The 27,285-nt window shown below is 36.2% G+C and overlaps 1 protein-coding gene across 25 annotated transcripts in view; it reads right to left on the reverse strand.

The window, feature by feature from the left end:
* Nucleotides 1–27,285, reverse strand: part of GPHN (gephyrin) — a 293,302-nt gene that overhangs the window by 141,519 nt on the left and 124,498 nt on the right. The window lies entirely within an intron of this gene.

Raw genomic sequence — 27,285 nt, forward strand, 5'->3', positions numbered from 1 at the left:
ATAGCCTGAAAAAAAGCAAAACTACGTATTTGTAAGCTTATCCACTAAAAGATGCAATAACACACCTGACACAGCAACACAAAAGATTTTCCATAGTCATATTTTCTAGATTTCCTACAATATCTCAATAGGACTGTGTATACCAGTTCCAAGGCTGGACTAAGAAAGCTTAATAAATATGTCATGAAAATTCAATGACTTACAAAACTGGAGAACTCACAATATTAGAGAAGTGTTTAATTTGGTTTGCATTATTTTTTTGAATGACATTTTAAACTACTTTTCAAACTCTGATAAAAATTAGACATAAGCAGAAAATTTATTTTGTCTCAATATGACTACATCACCCTTCATGCTCTACTATGGACTAACACAGCAGTAGAATGTCTGCTTGGAGCTCAAAATCAGCTGTGTTACATGAAGTACACTCATGTATTACACAGTAAAGTATCCATCTGCAGCAATCAGTCAGATTAAGCAAAGAAACCTCATTCTTCGGAAAAGTTTAGGGTACATTTATGTTTCTGGAGAATTATATTGGGGAGGAATGAACTTTTTTGGTGACTGTTGGGTAGATCACAAAATTAGATCTCAGCAATATACAGATTAAAAAAGCTTAAAATATTGTTGATGATCATAAAACTTTCCAGAACATTTCAAAAAGTGCTCCTGATTTACATTAAGCCTCAGGTGTATGTTCTGCAGGCTTAGCACTGCTGTGTAACTTCCAATTAAGAGTCAGCTCGTATACAGACTCTTTCAAATTGCGGGTACAATAAACTTGTGTCTGCCTTAATGCCCCATCATGCAAACACACCCAAGGATTACTTGAAGAAGTGGCAAAGACAAAGGTTCTGTCTTTATTTCTCTTTCTTAACTCATTCCTTTCACCTCCCCTTTTCTGTTATCTCTTGATTTTCTTAAAATCACAATCATCTTTTCACTTTACCCCCTTGGAGGACAGCAGTCTACCTAGGTGGGCTGTAAATTACCAGAAGTTTCTGATTATATGAACATTTCAAATAAGCTTGAGAAAAGAACACACTTAATTGTCTCAGACCCATACATAAATTAACTATTAAGTTTGACTTTTGACTTACGTTTTGAAAAAATGTGAATTACAATAGTAAAAAGCCTTTTAAGTCTTAAAATTGTTTGCTTTAATAACATAGATATGCATCAGAAAAATTATTTTAAAGAGGTGGCTCTATTTTATCATCTAGAAACATATTTGTCTTGATTTTGAACAGTTACAAATTTCAGAGAATACTTGAGAGAAGTTCAGTGTAAAAATGGTGTTTGGCAAAGGTAGAGCTTAATATTGTGTATATTTTTTAAATTATTATCATCAATAAACATTTCTCAGTAAAAAACTGGAGGCAGAGATTTTGTGGTTTGTTTTTTTTTGTGCATGTGTTTTTGGTTGGTTGCTTGCTTGCTTGCTTGCTTGGGTTGGGTTGGGTTTTGTTTTGTTTTTTAATTAAGCATTTATCTTTAGATGAAATAAAACCTGACAAACTCCAACTGGTTTTACAGAGAAAATAAATTCTTCCTTTGATGTCATTTTGCTACAGGTCAATAATACTCCAGTTAACAGTGAATAAAAAGTCAAGTGATAGCCTACAAAAAGTTAAAGAAATCAGTATACACCCTAACTCTTCAAATAAACTGAGGAATAATGAAATGCTTATTACTGCTATTCCATCAGTATACTTAGGCAGACATGTAATTCTCTATCAAGTTCTAGTTATAGTTAAGAAACATAAGCTTTCAGTAAGAAAACCTCTGACTATATAGCAGGAAGTTTGGGTTTCATTGTATTTTACAAGTGTAAATCATACCACTTAGATCTTTTAAAACCACAGAAAAATATCTGAGACTGATATTCAGATTATTTACTTTCTCTCTACCCCACAAAACTCTCTCTGTGACATTTTAAGTATCTAAAAACAGAATCACCACCCTGATCAATCACCATCCTCATCAACTGAGGACAAAAGGCTACTCATATTCGCTTGCTGCTGCCAGCAGTCCAGCTGGATTCTCTACTGACTTTGCATGGAACTGAATTTGCTGTGCCTCCAAATGAGAACTCCTCTAGGCCAGGGACCTGATACTTAGCTTTACCAATGTTATACAAGCAAAATTATTAGGTAACATTTCAACCAGAGAAAATTTCATCGAATAGTTTTTGTGCATCTTTCTCCTCTTCTATTGTTTCACTGATGATAAGCTTTCAAGATAAAATGAGACTAGGTCAACAGGTTATGTAATACAAAGAACAGTATCCAACTCTGAAAACTACTGTAAAATTACTACCAAATTTTAAAAAGCCAGAACAAAATTACAGCTCTCCACAAAAAAAACCCCAACCAAACAACAAATAGCATAATATTTTTAACAATTAATATCCTAAAATAGGCTTTATCAGGTATTATATCTCTTTGAGCTTTGGATTAGATCTAGTGCCCTCTCCTCTCTACCTATTTCTTTGTATTTTCTCTTTTAAATACATTTAAATAAGTAAGAAATTCTTATGTCTAACATACAATTTCTTTCCATTTCTTGCTCCAAAGAGCTCTTGTTTCAGTCAGCCCCTTCTCCCTCCCAGCTTGGAACTACCTGTTGGACTTCCTATGCACTACCCAATCTTGAAATTATTTCAGTTCTAAAACCTTGCTTATGATCTGTTCAAGTTTCCTCATGACCACTGTTGATTTCACCATGCAGAAAAATCTTGTCATTCTTTCTCTGAGTTCTTAGTCTTTCACATGTAAATTCATTTATTTTAAGGTCAATAAAGATCATTAACTCACAGAAAGAATGCCTACAGTGTGTGGCACAGTGCAGAGGCCCTATGTTTACCACAGATACATGCTTGCAAGTTCATACAGCCACTGTCACATCAAGACACACTAAGTCCAAAAGCTGTACAGATGTATTCTTGTGGCACCACACCTAAGGTAGTGGTACCTGACATTTCAGTCAGTGAATGGCTATAACACTTATAGACATATTTCCTTCTGTGGAGGTAACTTAAGCATCTCAATGTCCAAAATGCAAAAACTGCCCTTAGGCTAAGTTGCTTGCAATGAGCAAGTCACAGAATTTTGGTCAGTTCCTCCTGTATTTAAAACAAATTCTAGGACTTAAGCATGTCTTCACTAAACCACCCAGCCTTGATCTGAAGAATTCAAGAGAGAGAAAATACATCAGAATTTCGTTTGGTAGGGTTTTCCACCAGCTATTCCTGTTTATCAAGTATCTGTTATGCTTCTAGTAACTGTTTCTTACTAATAATTTCTGTGGGATACCCCCTGCCCCGCACCTCCATGATACACAAGAAACCTGCTCGCAGAATGCACAATGGTAATGGTTGGCAAATGGCAAAGTGGGGTATTTTGTAACTCCATTAATATACCATCCTCTAATCTCTGCAAGTGAAGAGGAGAAACAAATAGGGATTCCTTTCTGGAATGAAAGGAACAGTTCCCTGATCTTTGGACATAACCGAGGGTTGTGGGTTACTTAGTAAATTTTTTTGTGGTTTCTTGCAATAAAGCCTTATTACAATTATGGGCACTCTGCATTTCTGTCCTTGATGGCTGCTTCACTTAAATAATGGAGTAGAGCAGTTCTACATGTGTAATTAATTATTTAGTTTTCAGAGTGACAGAAGCATCCATTCATTGACACAGTATTATAAAGCATGCTGTTCTCCAGGAATTTAAACTTGAGAATGGTTGCAAGACTCCTCCAGCCCTCTTGCTGCTACCGTACGCTGCTCCTCCACATAGATTTTGAGACTATGAGTAATACCCTTAACTGGAGAAGAAGTACTACACAGCACTCAAAAATGGTCACTGTAGATCAGACTAAATGCCTACACAGAAGAGCTGAGGTCTTGAGGATTGTTCCTTTCCTATGATGCTACAGCCCTATGGTATTTTTTGGTTTTCTTTTTGTCCTATTTTTGCCATCGCTTTGCTACGAGAGTGTGTTAACAGTCCCACATGTTTATGCTTCTGATATTATTAGAATATGTTCCTTCAAATCAATATTATGGTGCTTATTCCTGGGATTAACATGTACCCTTTTTTCTTATCAATACATAAATTACTTCGTAATATAGGATTGTAAAAATAATTCTCAATACATATACATACTTTTCATACACCTTAACCATTGGAATTTGCCATGTACACTGTTACCATTTAAAACATTCACTAGGAAAGAATAGGGAAATGCTAAAACTAATATGAACAGGCAGGTTTTCATAAAGAATCCATACAGAGTTCTTCCATTCTATATTCAGTATTGAAACAGGTTAAGTAATTCTATAGTTAGAAAGATGCCTGGTCTATTGGCACATGCTAATTTTTTTTAGCAGAGTGCAAACCTGAAGCTATTTCACTTTATATGCACTGCTAATCACATATGAAGGACCATTTAAACTATGTTAAAATTTAATTGAAATTGCTGAACAAATACCAGTGTTAAATATGAAATTTACTTATGAAACAATATATATTGATTTACATTGGCCTTTGAAACAGAAGTTAGTATAAGCTGTTTTACAGACATGCATACTATCCAGAAGTTCTCAAAACAACTTTACATGACTGAAAAGATCATTGTGGCTTCTGGGAAAAATCACTGATAGTGCTTAGAAATGCAATAGTCTGTGTTCTTCAGCAAGATCTTCTCCAAACTACAAGCTTGTAAAATTATGTAACTATATTTGCAAATAAATCTTGTTTACTCTAGCACAGAATGTTACAAAATTCAAGGAAAAAACATATAACAACATCATCTTAAAGCTATAATGTTAACTTTCCTTTGCAATCCAAGTCAAATAAGAAGAACTGGTGTATAAAAAGCCATGTTAAATATCAATCTAATTTTCTTTCACACCTTGCAGTCTCATGCTAAAAGAGCTAAAAGGGTGTCTGAGATAATTTTCATTTATGATAATCTAACATCACCATAATGAAGAAATTATAGTGAATGACAATATGGAAAAACATATCAAAGGAGAGAAAGTCTGGATAACTGCAGATTTGCTAAGAAAACTGGATGTAATTCTGACCACTTAGTTTCAGGAATCCAGGAATTGGCACATTAAGATCTCAAGTCATGGGGCTTGAACTACTCCAGACCCCAGCTCACTACAGATTAACCCTGATCCTATGGCATGAGAGAGCATGCATAACTGCATGCATCAGAAATTGATGTCACAGCACACAAATACAAATCAGGAAGAAAGAAAAAGAAAAAGTAAAAGTAACCTAATTGTTCCTCACGACTGTATTATTTAGGAGTTTGAATATCTTCTATTTAGCTGACCATGTCTTATCTATTAATTTAAAAGGGAAAATCAAGTACTGAGGACCATACAAGAACATGAATACCCATAAAGCAAAGGCACTAAAAGCAAGATAAAGCGCTGAGTTCAACATTCAGTTTGAAAGAGAGGGGAGGCTGTAGAAATGTTAATATGTTTTTGGAATTAATTTAATATTTTTTGCTCCATTTGTTGTGAAAGTTTTATTTCTTATGTTCACAGTCTTTCTTATTGCTTAAAAGCTTTGACTAAATGTAGAGGCATGAAGATATTGTTATATGTGGAGCCACAACTTTGCAAGTAATCAGTCTCAAAATGTTTAAGAATCTCATAAAATTAAATACTAAAACACCATCAAAATACAGTCAACATTTTCTATTACCTCCACCCCTTTTTTCCTTCCCCCACAAACAAACACCAGAAAGTAAGACAAATGTTAGGATTATGTTCAGAGTGTAATCACTGTAATCAAGAGGTTTGGATGAAACACAAGTACGTATCGCACTGTGCCTAAATAGACCTTTTCACCTTTTGAGATTTTACCAAACATAGTAGTCTTTTGAAGATTCTACAGATATATTTGCAGTTTTCAGCATCACAGTCATTTTGCATTGTTGTTTTTCTAAATATTAATCCAATGTATTAAAAGAAGCCATAAAAATGCAACTATTTTACTGAAATGCAAAACTAAAGGAAGAAAGTAACAAAAATGTACTCTATAAATGGCTTACTTTTTAAATGGAAATTTAATTATAGGCATTTTCCATTTGAAATAAATTGCAGCTATCCAGTATTTCAAGGTTCAACATACCTATGCAATGTGTAATGTAACCTTTTTTAAAAAAGTACTTCACATCTTCTAAAAGCTACTATTCATGATAATTATCCCTGAAACAGGAGAAAAAAAAGTAGGCACTAAAGTGCAATGCTCAACAGAGTTCATCTATGCAAATAAGTAGGGAAAGTCAAGCAGAGAGATGTGCAAACACCAAAGTGTTTGCCAGTCAACCCATGAGGACTGGGAGTACCAACACTGAAGTAGTCTGCTTTTTTCAGGGCTAAGACTGGCAGAAAAATTTCTAACTATTACACTTGAGAAAGAAAGGTAAAGACAGTACAGACTACATACAAGATTGACTCCAGAAAACAGAAGTGCAGTTTTAAACGTCTTGTGCTGATTTCCTCTCAGAAAGACAAAGGAGGGATTCTCAATTCAAGCTAACTACCTTGGCATATTAGTCTTAGTATGAACCAGAAAAATTGTGATTTTAGTGTATAACTTAACAAATCGAACTGAAATCTACAAAGAGGTTTAGATCAGATGCAAATCATGAGTCTATATGTGCAGCAAGGCACAGGATGTGTTTCCTTCTGTATGAAAAATCTGTTCCCATCTACTGTTGGTACTACTGGTATCCTCCTAGAGTGCATGCTAAGGTCTTGCAATCACAGATACTCACTGGAAAGGATAGGCCACTCCAGCATAACAGTTCTCCTCAGATGCCTGGAGGAAGGGATGGAACTTAGAGCAGTCAGAAGAGTCAGAATTAGATGTTTTCCAAACATGTCTGTTTCTTGAAACAACTCTCCCATCCCCTCTGAATTTGGCAGGTATATACATGTGTGTGGGCATACATGCAACACATGCTCATCTTTATGTAATAAAAATGTTCTAGCAAAAGCACTAAAGTTCAGTGTGTCTCATTTTTGTCATGCATGCAAGACCTCTTGCTATAATGTTTAGTTACTAAAATAAATATTACAGTAGTTATAAAAACTCAATGTTTTTATGAATTTATTTGAAACCAATTAAAAATTAAAAAAAAAAAAATACAGTGCCTCCTTGCCAGTATTACTTTTCCTAGTGAGAATCTTGATATCTAATGTATTCTTCCGATTGTTCCTACAAAACAAGCTAAAATAGCAATTGGAATGAAAAGAGAAGGAAAAAAAGGTATAAACCCAAGTAAATTAATCCAATACTGCTCACTAATAATAAACAGAAATTTTCTCTCTCTCTCTTTTTTTTTTTTTTTTTTAATTAAAGCAGCATTTCAAAGACCTCTTATCACATGACATAAATGCTTGGTTTTGGAGCCATAAACTTCAAATTAATTGTGTGGAACAAGATGGCTTTTTCCACATTTTCTTCCCCTTTGCATACATTAATGTTCATCTACAGTTGTTTGAAAGACTGTTTACTTTGGGTTTTTTTCTCAGAATGTGAAAAGGCAGATTGATATTACACACAAGTCAGTAACTTTCTACACCTAAAGTTCTTTACAATATTTTATCTATGTGTATCCACATATACAGCACATGTATTTTATGCACCACAGATCAGAAGTTTCACCAAACTTTGCTGGCTGTAACTACACCCAGATAAAGTGTATCTTAGTCTTACAGAAAACACAGAAATGGCAGAGCCAGAGAAAACCAACTCTAAATTTCTTTGAGCTGACAAGACAATGCTAACTGCTTCAACTCTAAGAAACTGGTAAAAGAGTATCTGTTATATAAGCAAAGGTGATACATCTTAGAGAACTCCAAGTACAAACATGACTATTTCTGTAGTAGTCTTCAACTCACATAACCTGCACTTCTTAGAAACTACACTCACAAACAACCACTTGCAGAATCTGCATATATGTATTTGCATGAAGAGACAACTACATCTCCAGCTTAAGCCAGGTTATACCCTGCACCTACTTGTTCTGTTTAATGGGCAGGAAGTGCAGCAGATTAAAAAATGACTACAAGGCTTCTGTGATTAAAAAAACACATGAGGAATCCAGTTGTGGAAAAAATGTTCAAACTCAAATGTGTACTTTTATGTAGCTATGAAGTTCTAGAAAACAATATAATTCTAAAAATATAATTGATTCTCACAGAAACCAGTTCTGTTTCTAGCTTAATTTTCTAATAGTAAATACAATCTTACATGTTGCTTCACACAGCTACAATTGTGTAAGACACTGTTTTCTTTTAAGTTGTAATATTATTTTAAAAGTAAGTAATTTCAATTTTTGGTGTGGTTCTCAATTGAAATGACAAATTGAAAAGAGTGAAAATATTCAAGTGTCTAAAACAGGTTAGGAGGGGGGCAAAAAAAGACAAGAGATGAAACCATTAGACAGGGAACTACTCAGTGTCATGCGGTTTGTGGTATAAATTCCCCCACGTCTGTATTGTTCATGCATATCATCCAGAGTCATTGAATGAAACTGTTCTAATGATAAAATCTACTGCTTTACCTGTGAAAATACAGTAAAGAAAATTTACCTACCAACGAACAGCTGCTGTACTCTGAGATATCTAGTCCATACACACACTCTAAGAGGGAGGGCCCGCGGCCTGCCCTGCAGTGTCCCGGGAGGGCCGCTCTGGCTCCTCCCCGCTTCCTGCTTGAGGCATGACACAGAGGGCAGAGTGCATCCGCCACCACTTCAGCTCCTCTTAAATGCACAATCAAACCTGAAAGAGATTCAGAAAGAGGGGAAAGGCAGGTAGGAGACTAATGTACATGCAGACTATACCTCTCAAAGAACACCAGTTACTGACCAGTAACCTTTCTTCTTTGAGTCTGCATGTACATTCCCGCAGCGACTCACTCTGAACAGTTACCTTTGCCTTTTACCACCCAGGAGAAGGCCTGAGGACTCCCACAAACAACCGCAGCATCACGCCACTGTAAGGCTGAAACAGCCCTGGATACTATTGGACTGACATAATGCCGGGTGAAAGCAAAATTCCATGTGGCCTTACAGCAAATGTCCAAATACCATACAACACAGATACTAAGCTTGACCAGAAATCTAATAGAATTTGCTTTGGCCATGGAGGGGAAGTTCCTCGAGTCCACACAGAGCGAGAAAGCCATCTGAACAATCATGTGAAGTCAGCTGAACTTCTGGATATTCCCACAGTGCAACAAGCAAAGAAACAAACTAAAAGACTTGGACCTGTGAAGAGATATTGTACAGTCCTTATGAAACCAAGAATATGAAGTATAAAATTCAATCAAAGAAGCATAAAACCTAGAAATAAGTACTGGAGGACTAATTGTCTAGCTACTCTGGAACTCTGGCACCACTTCAAGAAGGAATTTTGGATGACTGTAAACAAGATACTCTGCCCTTATAAAGGTACCATGTAAAATAGCACCTGTAAGGACCCCTATACTTCAACAGTTGGCTGAGTAAACATTCACCAGATGTGTCACTTTCATAGACGCAAGCCGAAGGAGTAAGAATTTAGGAGTTCAAAAGGAGAGAAGGAACTACTATAATGCAGTGTTTTTCCAAGACTATTCAGTTCAATGTGTCCTGATCAGCTGTTAGGAAGCTATGAGTTGTGAGGTGTGAGAACATGCGTCTCAACCAGAGAGCACAACCTGGTACCCTCACCAAAGTACAGAAAAGAATCAAAGGAACTGTATATAATAAATGACCTAAAAGAGCTGAGATCAAAGCAGCCACAAACACATCGTACAGAAAATACTGGCTTTTCATAGAGTATGCATGTCTAGATGACACTTTCACGGTACTGGCTATCATTACTCTGGAGAGTAGCAAGAACTGACTACCCTAGGTATCGATTAATGTTTTGACATGCAGGGTCTCGAGATTGCCGCAGACTGAAGAAGAGCCAGGGAAGAGCTAAAATACAGTGACTATGGATACTACAAAAGAAATCTCACACAGCAGCGTATGAATACACGCAATTTCAGAACAAGGTGAAGTTACTCAAAAAGTAACAAGTTTGTCTTTACTAAATATTTCTCTATATGTGTGCGAATTCTGGCAACTTACAATCAAAATACCATAAAAGGAGAAGAAGCATTTTGCAAGCCTAGTCCAAGTAAAATTGCTGTATGGCTTTATTAAGACAGGCAGCTGAATAAAATACCAAAACAATGAGTATATTTTAGCAAAAGTACATGCTGTATTGCAAAGACCAAACTTACTTAGGTCCTCTAAACAATACCGCTAAAGGAAACAGCAAAAGTCACTTGTATCCTCACAGAAATTTCCTTGGGGAAGTCTGGTTCATCGAATTCTAAAGAATATACTAAAACGGGCCTGGATGGAATCTTAGTTATTTTCTCTCTCTGTCCAGTTCAGGATTATTTTGTCACTCCTGACAGACACCTGTCTTCAAAACATACTCTCAAGGATCAGGAAATGTTTTACTTTTGGACAAATGAACACTGCAAGAGCAGGTGAATAAACTGGTTTAAATGAAAATCTGAACTTTTGGAAGAAATGTAGAGATTTGGTCTAAAGTGTCACTTCTGTCTTACAAAGGACTGTAAATAGAGTCAAAGCCTTTTCTATCAGGGCTCACCATCTTCTGTATGCAACAAAGAACACTGTTATGTCAAACAAGTAAGACTGAAGAATCACATTAAAATTCCAAATTTGGGTTAACTCTTCTATTTAAAATGGAAGTCTCGTAATGTAGGATTAAGGGAATTTACATGCTAACAAACTGGTGGATGAAGTGCTGAAATAGCTGCTGGATATATACTAGGCCCATGAGTTTCCAGTAAGTAACATCCTAGAGTACTGAGAAAGAAAGTGTTAACAGAAGATGGATTTCTTCTGAAGTGAAATCATTTTGTAGTACTTCTAAAGGTTATGGACCGTTTTCTACCCTAAACCAAAATGTTCTGTATGTTTAAGTAGTCAAATATCTTATTATACTTCACCACAGGCAAACTGAGGCCTGAATGATGCCATGTGTCTATTAGTCTGAATGATCAATGTGGGGAAAAGGCAGAATGACTAGAATAGATGCCTGCAAGGTCCTGAATTCCAGGTACCGATACTGTTCAAGTCAGAATGGAGTGACTGTGGTGACTCAGTCACTACTTTTTCTTACTCACAACAGAATAAGGGTATTGGTAGGTAAGTATAGATCTGAAATGCATGGAATTAAACAGGCATCTCCCTACCACCTCAGATGCTCTTCCCCTCTAGAGAAGAAATCTTTGCATTCCTTGATATTATCAACCACAGATTAATCTTTGGTGAATAACACTGTCAATACAATTGCCTATTTAGATATTCAGAGAAGTATCTGTTAAGAAAATGTGGCAGCATATTTTGAAGAACCTGAAGATAATGAATTGTAACACTTATTTTATGGCAAGCACAACAATTCCATAGATGAAGTCATTACATAATGGGTGGATCTAACACCTACTTGTTTGTTCATGCAGTGCACTATGACGGCGCTAATCACCTCAAAATCATTTTTCTGATCATCAGTGTATGGATACAGAACAGCACTCCAATTTTGCCTAGCAATGTTTACTAGAAGATGCCCACCTTTTGCAATGGAGAAGCCATCCTTACTGACATCCCTACATATTTGTAGTGATCCCCCTATCAGCTGACAGATTTCAAGATTACTATCAGCTGTATGCATTCTGTAACATCTAATTATAATGCATAAATGTAAGATGTTTCCAGTCAACCAGTGCATATACAGGCCACGTGGCCTAACAAATAAAGGCACAATCTTACTGTGATCTACGACTGTCATGTCATTGTTCAGATTGTCTCAGATAAGTCTTCTTTTGCCCTGGTGAAGCCTACCAAGTCAACAATAAATTCTCTTTCCTGAATATAAATTAGATGGGAATTATCTGTGTTCATCCTTCTACCATAGTGTAAAATAAAGAAGTACTTGTAGAGAACCCTAAATATTATGTATGAGCTGATGGAGAAAGGATTCTTGTACAAACCAGGTCACTACCTGTGAGTATGCAAAGATATTTATTTTTCCTCAGGAAAAATTACTACCACAGACAAATAAGGAACAAATTACTGACTACCATTTTTAGATGATAAATGACCTTCCAGGTCTAATAATACCAGATTTAGCCTCCAGAAGACAATAAACCATCAGGAAAAAAGCCCCTTCATCCAAAACTAAGCAGCGTCCCTTATTTCTCCAATTATAAGGAAGGTATGGACATCCTGCTCTAATATATTCTTGTCATAGGGATACACAAACAATGAAGAGAAAAGTATATGCAAGAAAGGAAAGAAGATTTAAGTATTCTTGAATTGATCAGATTGTCTGTACTTCTCCATTATCTGTTGAGTAGGAGTAATCTTGGAGACCCTGCAAATGATTTTCAAAAGGGCCAAGGAAAGGATAAAAATCAACTGAGATTCATTGACAGTTCTTAATGCAAACAACACATTGACAGCTATTGAAGGCAATGAAAAATAAGTAACTGTGATCATTACAGAAAAAAAGTCTGTTCCCTATGAGTTCTTGCTTTTTTCTTATACAGACAGAGCACAATAGAAGAATAATAGAATGAACTAGTAATAGGCTGCCTTGCTGATTAGGTTATTGTTTATTCCTGAACTCTGGAGTATAAGCATCCAAAGACTAAAATGTAGTGAAAAAACCTCTTGGCACTCATAAGACAATCCATTACTGAACTAAAAAGGCCATTCTCTTCAAAGGGGAAACCTTTTTAGGGTTCAGTCTATGCAGAATCTCTCTTATAGGCCCAAAGGACTATAGCTATTACACAATACTTGGTGAAAGCTGTTACCATAGAATTTGATGAGCTATCTTCTGCTTCCATTGCAGCTTGCAGAGGTGTCTTAGCATTAGCTGATCCCGCTGCAATCAAAGATTTCAACTGATTATTGTACTTGGGAGAGAACGGATGCAGAACAACTCACATTAGGAAGACTTCTTTCCCTAAGAGCTGAAACTTTCTGGTCATTTCTCTTTTGGAACATTTTTAAAAGATGTTAATTTTTTCTTGATACATACTAACAGCAAAATTACTTGGAGTCAGGTGGTAATAAAAGCATTCAAAATCCTAAAGAGATTTCAAAATCACCTTCGAACTGTTTCTGCAGCTGGTATAAATGACGCTAAAATCTGCCAGGATACTAAGGTTGTTCAAACATGCTTTTATGGGTATTGGAAATCTCTCAGGCAAAATAATATGCAGAACGTCAAACAACCTACAGCATTTTTGCAGAATTCTTTGTATTGTAACCTGTTGTTTCTAAGGTCCTAAATTCTTGGAAATTATTTTGTGTTATACAGAAAAATATGCTAACACTTTGTTATATGACAAGGAGTACATATATAAAATAAAAAATGTATATCCTTCTGAACTGACTGAGATGGAGACAATTTTGTAAGAAGTCTGCCTACTAGGAAGTTGCTGCAAATGGAGAAGATGGAAGCTTAATAAATCAACTGCTTCATAGAAGTGATGTGGCTCAGTCGCGTCTCAAAATGTTAACAAAGCCACAGAGGCTAACTAGGACATGAACAGTTCAAAGCAGTACATGAAAAGAGCTGGAAAGGATGATTCTAAGTAGAATCACTTATCTCTTTGTTTTTGTAAAGACATATGCCAAACTTCACTTGTTACAATTTAAGAATCATAAAAGAAATATAATCAATACTATCAGAATGACAGAAGTATAGAAGGCTTTCTGCTAAAGGAAGAGCAACCGTTACAAATGCTTGCAGTGAATCATACTGAGCTTCCTGACTGCTGCAGAGAAAGTCCTGGTGTATTCAGAAATGCCTTCCAGTCCCAGGATTTCCAACATGCTGGTTCTATTTGCAACTATTGGTTCTGTGACAGTTTTCAAACAAACATTACTTATTCCAGAGTAAGAAACATTTGCACTAAGCACATCATCTGCATAGGTATTCTTAACACTTAATCTTGAATGAATGATGGCTTGTTTAATTAAGTGTTCTGGCAGTGAATATATTTGTACCATATGCTTCAGTTGCAAAATACAGATCTGTGCCAGAACCAAAAGCTGCAGCACTGAGGGAATAGTTGTCCATGAGTGAAGCCCTTACAGTGTCTGCTTAAACAGGAATTAATGATTTATAAACTCTGACTACGTAGCACAAGACAAATCAAATCTTAGTGTCCTTTTTACTATAAGGCTTTCTTACCATTTAAGTTCTAAACCTCAAATGATTTCTATTGTGCTAATCTTAGCAGACAATTCTCACCACAAGTAATCCTTTTGAGATAAGTATTTCAGAAACTACTTTTAAAATTTATTTTGAAATTGCTTTCACTTACTTTATCTGTAGTTTATAGTAAACCTCCATAACTCTCTAGAACATGACATTATTTTAAATGTCACAACTAACATACAGATATAGCAATTATTCATTATACTTTTACAAATGTCTATTTCATGCCTCTTCTCCTGTTTCCCTTGAAAAAGAATGGAGAGAGAATATATACACACTCTTCTTTTGAGTAGCTTTATAAAAGAATAAGCAGGAAAACTCAGTAATTCTGGAAATCTTTAAGGAGTACAGTTGTAGGTACATCAGGTTTTTGGTGAAGAGTGTATCCTCATTGTTACCGATGTGCCTGAATTGGACAGATAGTGGAGGTTATGCATAAGAAATGTCTGCTGCTTCACAGAAACAGAACACTCCTTGCTAAAACATGGGTCATTTCTAGAGTTGTGAAACCATGCAAAGCCCTCTGGACTAGGCAGTACTTGTTCATTATTTTAAAGATGTAAGAAGACATAAATGGTAACCTTTATAAGAATCCTGAGTTATTTATATGCTTCAAAAAAAGTTGAATAAGAAATAACAAGTCTTTTTGACTGTGTATTACCTGCTTTATATACTATTATTCTAACATATGGTCTGTTATATGAAAATGTTTATTTAAGTAATTTTTGGTTTTTTAATTGCAGAACTTACCTTTCTGGACATGTTGAGATTACATTACAGTCAGCTCAATGAAATTTAGAATAAAGACACCATCTCAATAATAAAAATACCATATTCCCCCTTTCAAAGAGTTATATCATCTCCCACACATTTTACTTTGAGGATTATGAAACATGCAGTATACGTTATCTCTGGACTATTGCTTTCCCTTGTAGAGACAATTGCCACTTTAGTGCTAGAGAGTGATAAAGAGCCTCCACAGGCAGCAGAGTCATTCAGACAGTATTTTCACTAAGAGACAATAGGTGGAATTAGGGGATGAAGGAGAGTATGCAATAAGCTTTATCTGTGAGCAAGAACTGGGCAATGCCCTCTGGAAATTAAAGACCACACAATGTTCTATTTATAATGTTTCTAATATTGTAGTGATCCTGACCAGGAGACCCTTGTACACCGAAGAGTCAGTGATCCACATAACCATTCCCCCGCAGTTCCCCCAGGAGGCTGTGCTGTGCTCCATGTCCAGCGTGGCCGTCGGGCCTGTGCCGTGCTGCACAAACCCCTCGGCCAAAGGACAGACTCAGCCACCCCATTGTAATGGAGGAGCCTGTAGGCAGCTCCCACCCAGTACCACCAGCGTGGCTTTTGCTTTATCTAAAAGTGTAGCAAGAATTTCTCATGAGTGGAGAAACCCACCAGGGATTGATCCAATGCTGCACAAACACACAGTTCCTAGTGTCTGAACGGAGTAAGATTTATTTGCTATCTATATTCTTCCTCTTATTCTGACTTACTAAAGCAGGTATTTTATTAATCCATTTGTTGTCAGGCCTTTCTTACGGAGATTCATAAAGAACCTGGCACTGTCCCTCTCTCTCCCTGCCCTCCTCACCTCAGTGCAGACCAAAGACCCAACCAGGATTCCATCTTTATCTCAACACTCATCACTTCTGACTCTATGGAAGGAGAAGCCTTTGCTTTTTTCTTGCAGTTATTAAGCAAGCCTTTTCTGTCCTGTGAGAGTTCTCTCTCCAGGCCTGGTAATATCTGTGATACTTGAAGACTCTAAAAAGAGATCAAAGTTTTTTTTTCTTCTGCTAAAAGTTATAAATTTGTGGTGAAAGATCAGGTCTACCAGGAATCCAACAATTCTATAGCAGCAATATTCCAAGAGCTTTAACATTTGTATTCATGAATCTAAGCACAGTATTTGACACTTTGTCCACTCAGAACTTTTGGGTTTGGAGCTGTAACCATCCATACCAATCAACTCTAATAAATGTAGTAGTCCATTAAGTCTCTAGCTGCTGTTTTGGCTTTCAATTCTGTCTAACTCCGAAAGGAGAGAGACTTTTAGTCAGAAACTCTAAGTATTTTTTGTCTCTCACCCAAATTTCAAAATATCTCCAAGAAAACATCATAAGACCACTGGCTACAGCAAATATATTTCATTGAAATGAGCAGTATACAGCTCTCTACACAAAAAAAACAACTGTACAGACAAAACCATTTTTTGTCATACAGCTCATTTTCTATCCCATTCTTTGGATTTTTAAAAATTTGAGTTTCACGTATTTTGAACCTTTAATAAAAAACCGCAATAATAATCACAATAAAACTGAGGCAGAGAAGAGCAGACTACCTCTTCATTTCAGTATACTCAGTTGAAGGTCATAACCAGCAAGTTAAGATCTGGACAACCTCTTTTACAATACTGACAAAAGAATAGTATTTTGCTCAGGACATAATTGCAGGCTAACAGAATAAACAGACTACACCCCTTTAGGCACCTTTTATTATAATGACATTTTTGTAGGGAGATATTAAATTTCTCACTGACCTACATGTAGAAAAATTTGCATCAGTAATCTTTGTTCTTTGGATAGATATCAGTGTCTGACTGAGGTCTGATAGGAAAATGTTTAATTCTTTTGCAAACTCTGTACTTTGGATGTTACCTTCAGTTCCCTGCAAATAAACTAAGATGGAGAAGAGAGGTAAATCAGGTAAATTTCATGGAGAGTTTTGTATAAGAGAAACAGCAATGATCTCGAGAACTATTTTAAATTAACATTTCCTAGAAGGGACGGCAGAAAGATTGTTTATACTGTAGTTTCAGTTTTAAATTCAATTTGTTATTTTTTTTTGGCATTAGTAAGCTATTATCCACTCTATGTGTAAAATAAACTTATTATATGGATACTAATTGTCAGTGAGCTTGATGCATTACATCTTATGCTTGATTTTGAAACCTATACGTTGAAGTGACTCAACTGAAATATATGAAGTGTGCAGTCAGAGAAAAACTTGTGCCCGATTCATTAATTTTGAAGAATTAGGTTGTGCCTGTTGATGATGTGTCCAGATATGGGCAACGAAGGCTGGTGGAGTGTCTAGAGCACAAGTATTATGAGGAGAGGCTGAGGGAACTGGGGCTGTTTAGCCTGGAGAAAAGGAGGCTGAGGGGAGACCTTATCGTTCTCTGCAAGTACTTGAAAGAGGTTGTAGTAAAGGGGCTGTGGGTCTCCTCACAAGTTACAAGCAATAGGATAAAAGAAAATGGCCTCAAGTTGCACCAGGAGAGGTTTAGACTGGATATTAGGAAAAAATTCTTCACCAAAAGGGTTGTCAAGCACTGGAACAGGCTGCCCAGGGAAGTGGCTGAGTCACCATCTCTGGAGGTATTTGAGAGGTGTCTAAATGTGGTGCTTAGGGACATGGCTTAGTGGGGGACTTGGCACTGTTAAGTTTATGGTTGGACACAATATTCTTAAGGGTCTTTTCCAACTGAAATGATCCTATGGGGTGCAGGGAGAAAATATTAAATATTAGGATATACATATATTGGGGGGTGTGTGCTCTAACATTTTTTACTGATGGGGTACACAATCAAAAAGTCTAGAGACCACTGGTCTAGATCTTTTTTTTTTTTTTTTTTTTTTTGTTAAATAGTCTGCCAGCATGGGTGGGCACTCTGTAAGTACTTAGCTGAGACAACAATGTTTCATTGGTAATGATGATACTATATTATGAATTTCACATTATTTGTAACCTTGATATATTGTGGTACGAGAATAATAAGTGCTACAGCGTGGGGACATGTGTACCATAGCCTGTTAGTTCAAAACAGCAGTGCACTTTTGACAACTTTTCTGCTTATCAGACTTTGGTTCATATTGTAAAGTAGTCTTTAAGCATATGAAATGGAATTCTTTCAGATAAAACTTACTTGAAAGATGGACTTCAGCAGCACATGTAATCCACTCCAGCTGTTAACAGGTACACAGTTTACAGAATCGTAACAGAAGTAGTTTGAAATAAAATATATCAAAGAACATGTGAAGTAGATGCTGCATCCTCAGCACCAAATGCTTTCCTTTATAGATAGATGCATTTTATTGGTTTGCATGACTTGGTAAGACATGGCTTGAGATAAATGTTCTGTTCTTGGCACTAGGGATGAAGTGGTTAGGGCTAAGGAAGGTATTTTTAACTTGGTCTCCACACACTGTGCTCTGATTTTGTTTAGCTAGAAGCCTTTAGGATATCAGTTAAGCCAACATTCCAGCTCTGTGCACTGTCACAGATGAGATGGCGCCACTTACCCATCATACTCAATAAAACATACAATCCACTTAAAACTTTCAATTTTACATCTGTGGTCAGATACAGTTCATCAGCATGAAATCTCATCTAGATGAATCTTGTGCATCTGATAAAAACAAAGCATCTGAGCAAACAAAATGCCTCTGGCCACATGGTTCAACATGTCTGTACATACTATTTTATACCATTCCCTTACGATGTTTCCTTGAAGGAAGTTTGTGGTTGGTATTCTGCTAAAAATATTTCACATTTCCTATTCTGTTTCAGACAGTGGGCCTTGCATATAAAAATTAACTAATAGGATTAGGGTGTCACAAAAAATTTTACTTATCAGAGAAATTTAATTAGGTGTAATCACACATGGGAGTACTGAGCATCACTCAATACAGTTCACAAGCTTGCATATCACAGGGGTGTGTGTGTAGTCTTTGGTGTTTTACTACTGTGTTTTTCCAATCAAGCCACTAAAACACAACATAAAAAAGCATCTAGATAGAAAACTATGAAAGTAAAATAAACTGCACTATTTTAGAACAATTATCTGCAGTCTACCAGTTACAAATCTTGTTCGGAAAAATACAATCTATTGAACCAGATTCTGATGGAGAGATGACGGCTGTGTTATAACCAGATAAGGTTTCAGCATCAGCAGCTTTATGTGAATGCTTTCTGTTATTAGGAACTCCTTCCTTTATCTCTTTTTTTTTTTTTTTTTCTCCTTACGATCAGTAGTTTATCAACCAACAGAAGACATATAGTCAAAGCTTCAGTGACTATTTTCAGGCAGTCTTACAATCTGCATAAATTAAGCATGAGAGTTAATTTTAAAAGTGCAGTAGAAATAAGGGAGAATGGTGCTGAAATGCAACTAAATGTGTCACTTGTGGATGTTTCTGTCTCAGTCTCTTTATTTCTTCATCATATGGAAGTGCTTCTATAAATTAGATAATTTTTATAATCTGATTCTAAATCTTTTTCACCCCTACTGTGTCATTTTTGTAATTAGGGGGTCAGCCCTTCACACACCACTGTATATGGTAGCGCACCAGAGGTTTAGACGTAACAGCAAATGTTTTGTGTTTTGGTCTTGGTTCCTTTCCTAATAATTCCTCACAGTTGGGGTTTTTTGTTGTTGTTTTTTTTTTGTTTGTTTGTTTGTTTTGTTTTTTCTTTTGTTTTTTAAAAATATCCCCTTCAGTTGCTCCTGAATACTGAGCTAATAGCAACCACCTTAGCACACTTCTCAGACCTCATTCTTGGATCACAATAGTCAAATGAGATATTCATATTTTATACGCAAATTTAGGACTTTTTCACACCTCCCATACAGATCACTTAGTATCTACCTCCATTGAATTTTGTCAGATGGTTTCTTATCCAGTCACTCAATATTTCAGTGTCCTTGTTTGCAGCTATACTTCATTTCTCTACAAATAATGATTTTCATAATTCACTGACACTACCTCCAAATAGCTGTAGAACCTGAAGGGTTTTTTTTAGAAAAAACAACTGATTGCCTTTTCTCCATATATACAGTACCAGAACTTTCAGAAATCTATTTACCACAAGATCATATTGTAGACCTCCCTCAAACTCAATCAAGCCCCTAACCAATTATGACAGTATCAGTTATGACAGGACAATGTTTAATTTCCTTCATAGATCTCCAAAACAAGTCACCAGAATACATTCTTTAAGGGTAAATATAACCAAACAAAACTTTACGTCACACATCACATGGAAAATGATTAGGGCTTCTTTATATAAACTTGATATATACTTCACAAAAGCTCTTTGCTGCTTAATGAAGCTGAGCTATGTTTTCTCCTCTCATCCAGGCTAAGTGAGATCCCATTTAAGAACTGAATTTTCCAGTGAGAATAGAAGCCACTGAAAACACTGCCCAGTATACTGGGTCAGATGAAAAGCACAAGAACTGTGTTAGAGAAAGTAAGACAATGCCCCAAAACTTAACTAGGTTTCAGGTGATGACTGGTACAGAGATATGCATTTAGCAAAAATTGAGAATGAAAGAAAGCCAGGAGTGAGTCAGAGAAAATTGGTTACTATGGTCACAGAGAGAAGCAGAGATTTTTTTATGCTGTTTCTACTGTACTTAGTAAAGATTTAATAAACAAACAGGACTGTGGCAATGAAAAAACTGATAAAGATTAATCTCCCCTCTAAACGACAACAGCACCGAGAATGCTCAAACACTGTGTAACCAGAAAAGTTTGAAAGATCAACAATATACTGGTTTCTCTTGTAAATTAACTTTCGGCTATTTTTATTTTTTCATCCTACAGACACTCGTCTCTCTGCAGAACTAGAGAACTATTTTTGTTTGCTTTGTAAAGAAAAATATTATTAAAATTATTTTGTGCCATTGGCACGGCATCTCAACTTCAACGGATGCACTATCTTCCTGCAATTCCCTTCCACATGCTGCAATATTCTCTGATCTGCAAAACACAGGCTAAACTTCTTTTGGATGTTCATAAGACCAAATTTCACAATAAAATATAGAATGCATTAGTGTAAATCCTTCTCACATTAGAACAGGAATTAATAACAATGCTTCAGCATCTTCTATATTCAAGACAGCTTGTAAGAGCTGTAGCTTGGTGGTCTCCTCTGTCATTTCTGGAGCTATGCAGTCTTCAAGGCCACAGAGCCTATGAAATATAAGACGGAAGACAGCAGGAAAACAAGAAGTGATAATTCCTATTTTCACGTGGAAAGTTAGTGAGTATACTTTTTCATCCAGAGCATCTAGGCATTTGATATCCTTGCCAGGAAAGTAGAGGAGTTCTTGCAACACACTCAGCAGTCCTAATAGTGATCAGAGTTTGATTACTAAGAGATATAAAGAAATTTGAGCCACCCCCAGATATTTGCTAGTGCCTCTTTCAAATCAAAAAAAGTCAGTCAGTCTCTTCAGTGCCAGATGCCAAAAAGAGCAGATGCTCAGCTTCCCCCACCCCAGTTGCTTGGTTTACATCATGCACACCTCCCAAACAGTACAGAAGCAGCAAGGCAGAGAGGAAAAATGGAGTACGTCCGTAATACTGGTAATGACAGCAACTGCTGTGGCCTAAAAGAAATCCCATCAAATGCCAGGGAACATCCACAAGGTCAGGGCTGAATCTCGTTGTCAGAGAACAGTGGTACAGACACTTCAGCCATCTTTCATTTTTCATTCTTTTTGTACAGATGTTTTTTTGGTTGAGAGGGCTGTGATTGCAGTGAGTATCCATCATCCACAGAAGATAAGAGAAACAGATGAAAAGCCCCTTCAGTGAGTACTCCCTGAGGAGTTTCTATACAAAAACTTGAGACAGCAATAGCTATAGCGTGGAGAACAGTCATGTCCTTCAAGTAAAAAGAATCTCAAACCTATCAGAGCAGAAACAAACAATCCAAGAGTCAAATCCAATCTCCACAACTACTGGCTTCATAGGTGAGAAAAAAAAATCCCACAATAGAAAAGGCATTCTTATGAAACACTCTTATTTCACTGGTGTGAGAGCGTGCCTGGGCAGTGGTTCAGACTTGCACAGCCAGGTTTGGCACCAAAAACCTAGATTCTAAGTGAGAACCCAGTGTAAATACAGACTGCACTTTCCAGAAAAAGGGGAAAAAAGAACTTTGAGAAGAAACAAAACTAACTTAAAACAACAAAGGACTAATGAGAAGAAAAACTGACCTAACAAAACAGGGTATGAAATCACACTCAACTAGAACCAATATAATATGATGCAACAGAATACAAATAATCAGCTGTTGACAAGATCTAAAAGAACGGAGCCCAAATGCATGGCATGAGGGAGAAAGATCTAAGAGCACATTATCAGCACTGCAAGGGGTGTAAATCTCTAGCCTAAGTGACTCTATATGTGCTTACAGCATGAATGCATACACATGGACAAACAAGTAAAGGAAAGTAATTTTTTGTTACATATAGTGTTTTTCACTATTTTGTCACATCATCTCACACACAAACCTTTTCATTCTCTCCAGCATGGAAACAACAAATGTCTTTAAGATCATTTAAGGATTAATACAGCAAGAAAAACCTCAAAGTTCTTTCTGTCATCTGAACAATTTAATTTACATTTTTTTGTGAGTCATATGTAGCTTGAAAAAGAATACTAATCAGTGATTGACTCTGCTAACACGGGATCGAGAAATGAATTTGGGAAGAAATCCGTGTGTACATTACGTAAACTCATTACAGGGAAATATCATGAGATTAAAAGTTGTTCTAGTGTAACACGTCCCACATCTCAATTGTCCTAGCTAAATACATGGTCATGTGAAAGCCTCCTTTATGGAAACCTGAGAACCAAGTAGGAGATACAAATCTGGAAGTTTATCAGGATTTCATACACTAAATTGAGATCTCAGAATGGTGCTTTTTTTTTTTTTTTTTTTTTTTTATATATATATATATGGGTTGGGACATTAGCAAATCCTTTTAGAAACCTTCCTTTCTTGGCTGCATGAGTACAATGAAACTGCCTGCTGGAGGGTCAGACTCTGAGTGCATGTTAAGAGAGTTAAAAGACAAACACTCAGTTTTAGCCAACACACAGTCCAGCCTGACTACTAACCTAATCATGGAAGAACACATGACCATCGCACGTTGCCTTTAAATCTTTTTCAGCTTTCTATCTGTAAGCTTTGGAGTCTGCAGAGATACTACTTGCTAACACTTACTGGACTTTCAATTGATAATATCCTTTTATGTCATGCTACTCAGTAAGAGCTTTTGTGTTATGAGTTAGTAATTGTAATCTGAGAGTCAGAAAAAGGAAAACATTGGCAGAAAAACTAAGAACCAGAATTATCCTTCCTGCAAGGTAAATGGTAAAGCTTCTGGGTGCTTTATGTTTCTCAGTAATGGGACTGGTGGGAGTGCATACCTTAAACAGCTTGAACCTCTTCAAAAAACTCTTATTCTGAAAGGTCACTGCAGGGAAATCTATTTTTTCTTTGTGCTGGCTTCAGATATACAAAGTGATAATCTCAGCATTATCACCAAATTGTGATGCCTCCCATCATAAACCTTGGTGAAACTTTTTGTGAAGACCCTCAGCAATTTAGCAGATGAACATCAATACAATGATGAAATAAACCACATTCAAGACTTAAACTCCTATGCAAATCTGGGATGACAGCATATCTCCTTGTTTATGTATTGCATTGTTACTTCTGCAGAAGATGCAAGAAATATTTAAATGCCCTACCACCCACTATCGAGATACAAAGCCATTTTTTTGAAGTCTGAATATTTTGAACCACAATTGTGTTCTTATGAACTATCTACCATAGTACTAATGACTACTTTTCTTGCATTTGTGGTTTTTTGATACAAGACTAGAAACTGACACTTGTTGACAAATTGCTGCTTATTTTTTCCACACATTGATAAACATGAAAATGCTTTGAAGGATGAAGGCCAGTGTCTCTTGGCTGCACACAGGGGTTGCATGAGTTTCATCAGCTATTCCTACCAGCATAAAGAAGAGATTCTGGCACACAGTATTATGTAGGTATATGACACCACAAGGTCTACAAACCAGATTATCTCATCTCCGAGAAAGTCTCTGAACAGCCTCATTTTATTTGTAACCATTTTAAAGACGCGTATCTTTGATGGCAGATCCAGATTTGTTCTGAAATGAAACTCACTAGTACTGAAATAATTTGTTCATAAGATGTTCCTAAATATGATTGTGCAGAAAAGTTAAAATCTCATTAATTCCGAAATCATCTATAACAACTGACCTCTCAGAAGACATAGTGTTCCCCATTTTCCTTCTGGCTACTTCCTCCTTTCTAACTTTTTTTTTTTTTAAATTTTCTACTCTTGGACCTTTATCACTGGAGTCTGTTGCCTCACAGACCAAAGACAATTTGAGAGGAATGTGTTTCAGCTATTCATGAAAAGAGTTTTTGTGTATTACTATTACATATATATATTATTAAGCAAACGTATTTCTAAAGAAATGAAGAGAGCTATCCTATCCTATCCAGGGGAAAAGGTCTGTAGTCTTAAATGTAGCCTTTAATAGTTTATGCATATGTGCTTTCATTTAAAGAGCAACTATAGAAGAATTATGGTTGTTGAGGAGCAGAAGATACGTCTCTGTATGAAAAGGTGGATAATGGAACTAAAAAAATTCCCATTTTTGTTCAGAACTGTTTTACATCTAAATTTATAAATTTTTACCACCAGTACTAAGAAAAATTTCTAACAAGATTTCTTCAAATTAACTACCAAAGGAGTTAGCCATTTAACCTAGCTCTCTACACTGTAACATCTGTCTCATACCACAAGTATGAAATACAATGTCAATGTCTTTCTTGTGCCTATTACTTTTATGAATTGAACACTTGCTGCCAAAATAATTTTTGGTCTTGAGATGATGAGATGCCTACATGAAAAGCATATAGGGAAGTACTTAAAGAAGCACCCCTCCAAAACCAATTATATTATCTTCTGCTCCTGACTTGCAAATCCTAGCAAACCAAGTAGTTTTTTATAAATCTGTTAATGAGTGGTCTTCTCATTCACCAGTCTTCCTCTAGAATAACAATCCTTCACAACATCATGTATTTCCTTTGTAATGACAGAATGCTGCAATCAAAAAAAGCATCTCTCATGGTATTATAAACAATAAAATGCTACTGTTGGCATATAAAAAGGCACATCACACAGACTTTCCCCCATCGGTAATAGACATAAATTGCTCTCTGTTCTTGAGGCAAACTCCACATTGTAAATGAAATTGTATATTCTCCTGAATGTCATTAAATAGAAATAAAGAAATGTTGAGTTTGCTACTATTCTTTTCCTCTCAAATGCAATTGCTTTGATTTCCAACCAGAAGATGTTATTCAAAACCACTGTTGCCTGATATGCTCAGCAGTCCCTATGTACATGAAATTATTTGGTTTGGAAGACCTATCCTTTAGGCACAACATACTACTACAGTGGACAAGGAGCAAGGCTGAAACCTGCCAATACATTTTTGAAAGTCTGAAAAGTTCCTTGCTTACAAGGTGAATAATTCTGATGAAAATACAAGTCTAGAGAAAGTCAAAACAGTGACATTTTCTCAGAAATATGTTGTAATTCCTATATTTACTGTCTTCATCAGTTCATGCAGTATTTTAAAACCATCAGGTACTGAAAATGAAGTTCCATGGCTTTAACCCATGTAGAGGAATGACAGGAATGCAGATGGCAGTACATCCATTCAGGCATTTGCTCAGGTTTTCCTTCTCTGAAAGCTTCTCTTAGTGAAGCACTGGTCCTGAAGATCCTGTGATAGAAGATGCTTCCACCTTCTAGAAAAGTTTTCAGGGGGAAAACCTGTGATGGTATCTTCATATGGTTATCTGTTGAGCACTCTCACTTTGGGAACCTAAGCACCTATGACAAAAATCTAGGGAAGATAAATCATATCTCACTCCATTTCAGGCTGATACAAACGCTGAGGAACTGTCATGGTGAGTGGTTCCACACAATTCTTCCTGACCTTGGTAAGGGTATTTAGGGTACCTGCTATCACTTCTGCCATAAATACTTCTAATTCATATGGCTATAAGCATGCCAAACACTATGACATTAATTCTGGTAAGCAGGATGCACTGTTTCAATTATACCCAACACTGACCATATACACTCATTCAAAGAAACAGGCATGCATACATACAGGCAATATTCTAGATACTTAAGCCACATACGATCTCACAGCATATATATACACATAGTAAAATCACACTCACATGAAAGGATAAATATATTCTAAACACTCCAGAATGAAAACATTATAAACACGTTAAAATTTCCTGAATATTGCAATATGGACAAATAAATTCTCATGCATATATATATATACTGAAAAAAAATACGTGTTATTTTTTAAATTACTAGTACATTTAGAAACATGCACTTCAATAATCTTCTAAAGATACTTTTCAACCAGCAGGTATATTAAGGTTTACAGAGTTTTTCCTCTTCCATAAACTCAGAGATACAGTCTCTGCTTACAATGGTGTTCGACCTAAGATGTAATTATGTGAATTAACAAAATCAATACATCTGTTTTCCTCATAAATTATTTTGAGCTGTAAAAGAGGTTAATCTACCACCTTTTCTAGAATATATGGAAACGCTGTCAAGGAGACTTCTTATTTGTCATAGTAATTACTGTTCTCTGCCTGATAAAGTACCCTCCTTTGTCGTTTAAGCAAGTGGTTTACTTTCTAAGGACTATCAGAAAACATGAATATTCCAACTCCTGTGAATACCATTCAGCAAACCGCCAAGTTAAATAATGTACTAAAAACAGAGCTATTCTTCTTGAATATTTCATCAAATTAAACTCCTTAATATTTCATGTTTAAATAGGGGAGGGATACTTGCTAGGCAAAATAACTCTGAACTATGGTACATGGAAGAAGATTCTGTCCTCTCTAAAAGTAACATTCCAATAATCTCATTTGCTTTCTCTCTTACTTCCTCCTCTCTTCTTTTTCTACTCAAATCTGCTTGAAAAACCTTTCAGAAGATAAGATTCCTCCTATACTTACTGCAAGGATTCTCAATC

This window comes from Tyto alba, unplaced genomic scaffold (genome assembly GCF_018691265.1).
Source record: "Tyto alba isolate M040663 unplaced genomic scaffold, T.alba_DEE_v4.0 Super-Scaffold_18, whole genome shotgun sequence".
NCBI classification, from domain to species: Eukaryota; Metazoa; Chordata; class Aves; order Strigiformes; family Tytonidae; genus Tyto; species Tyto alba.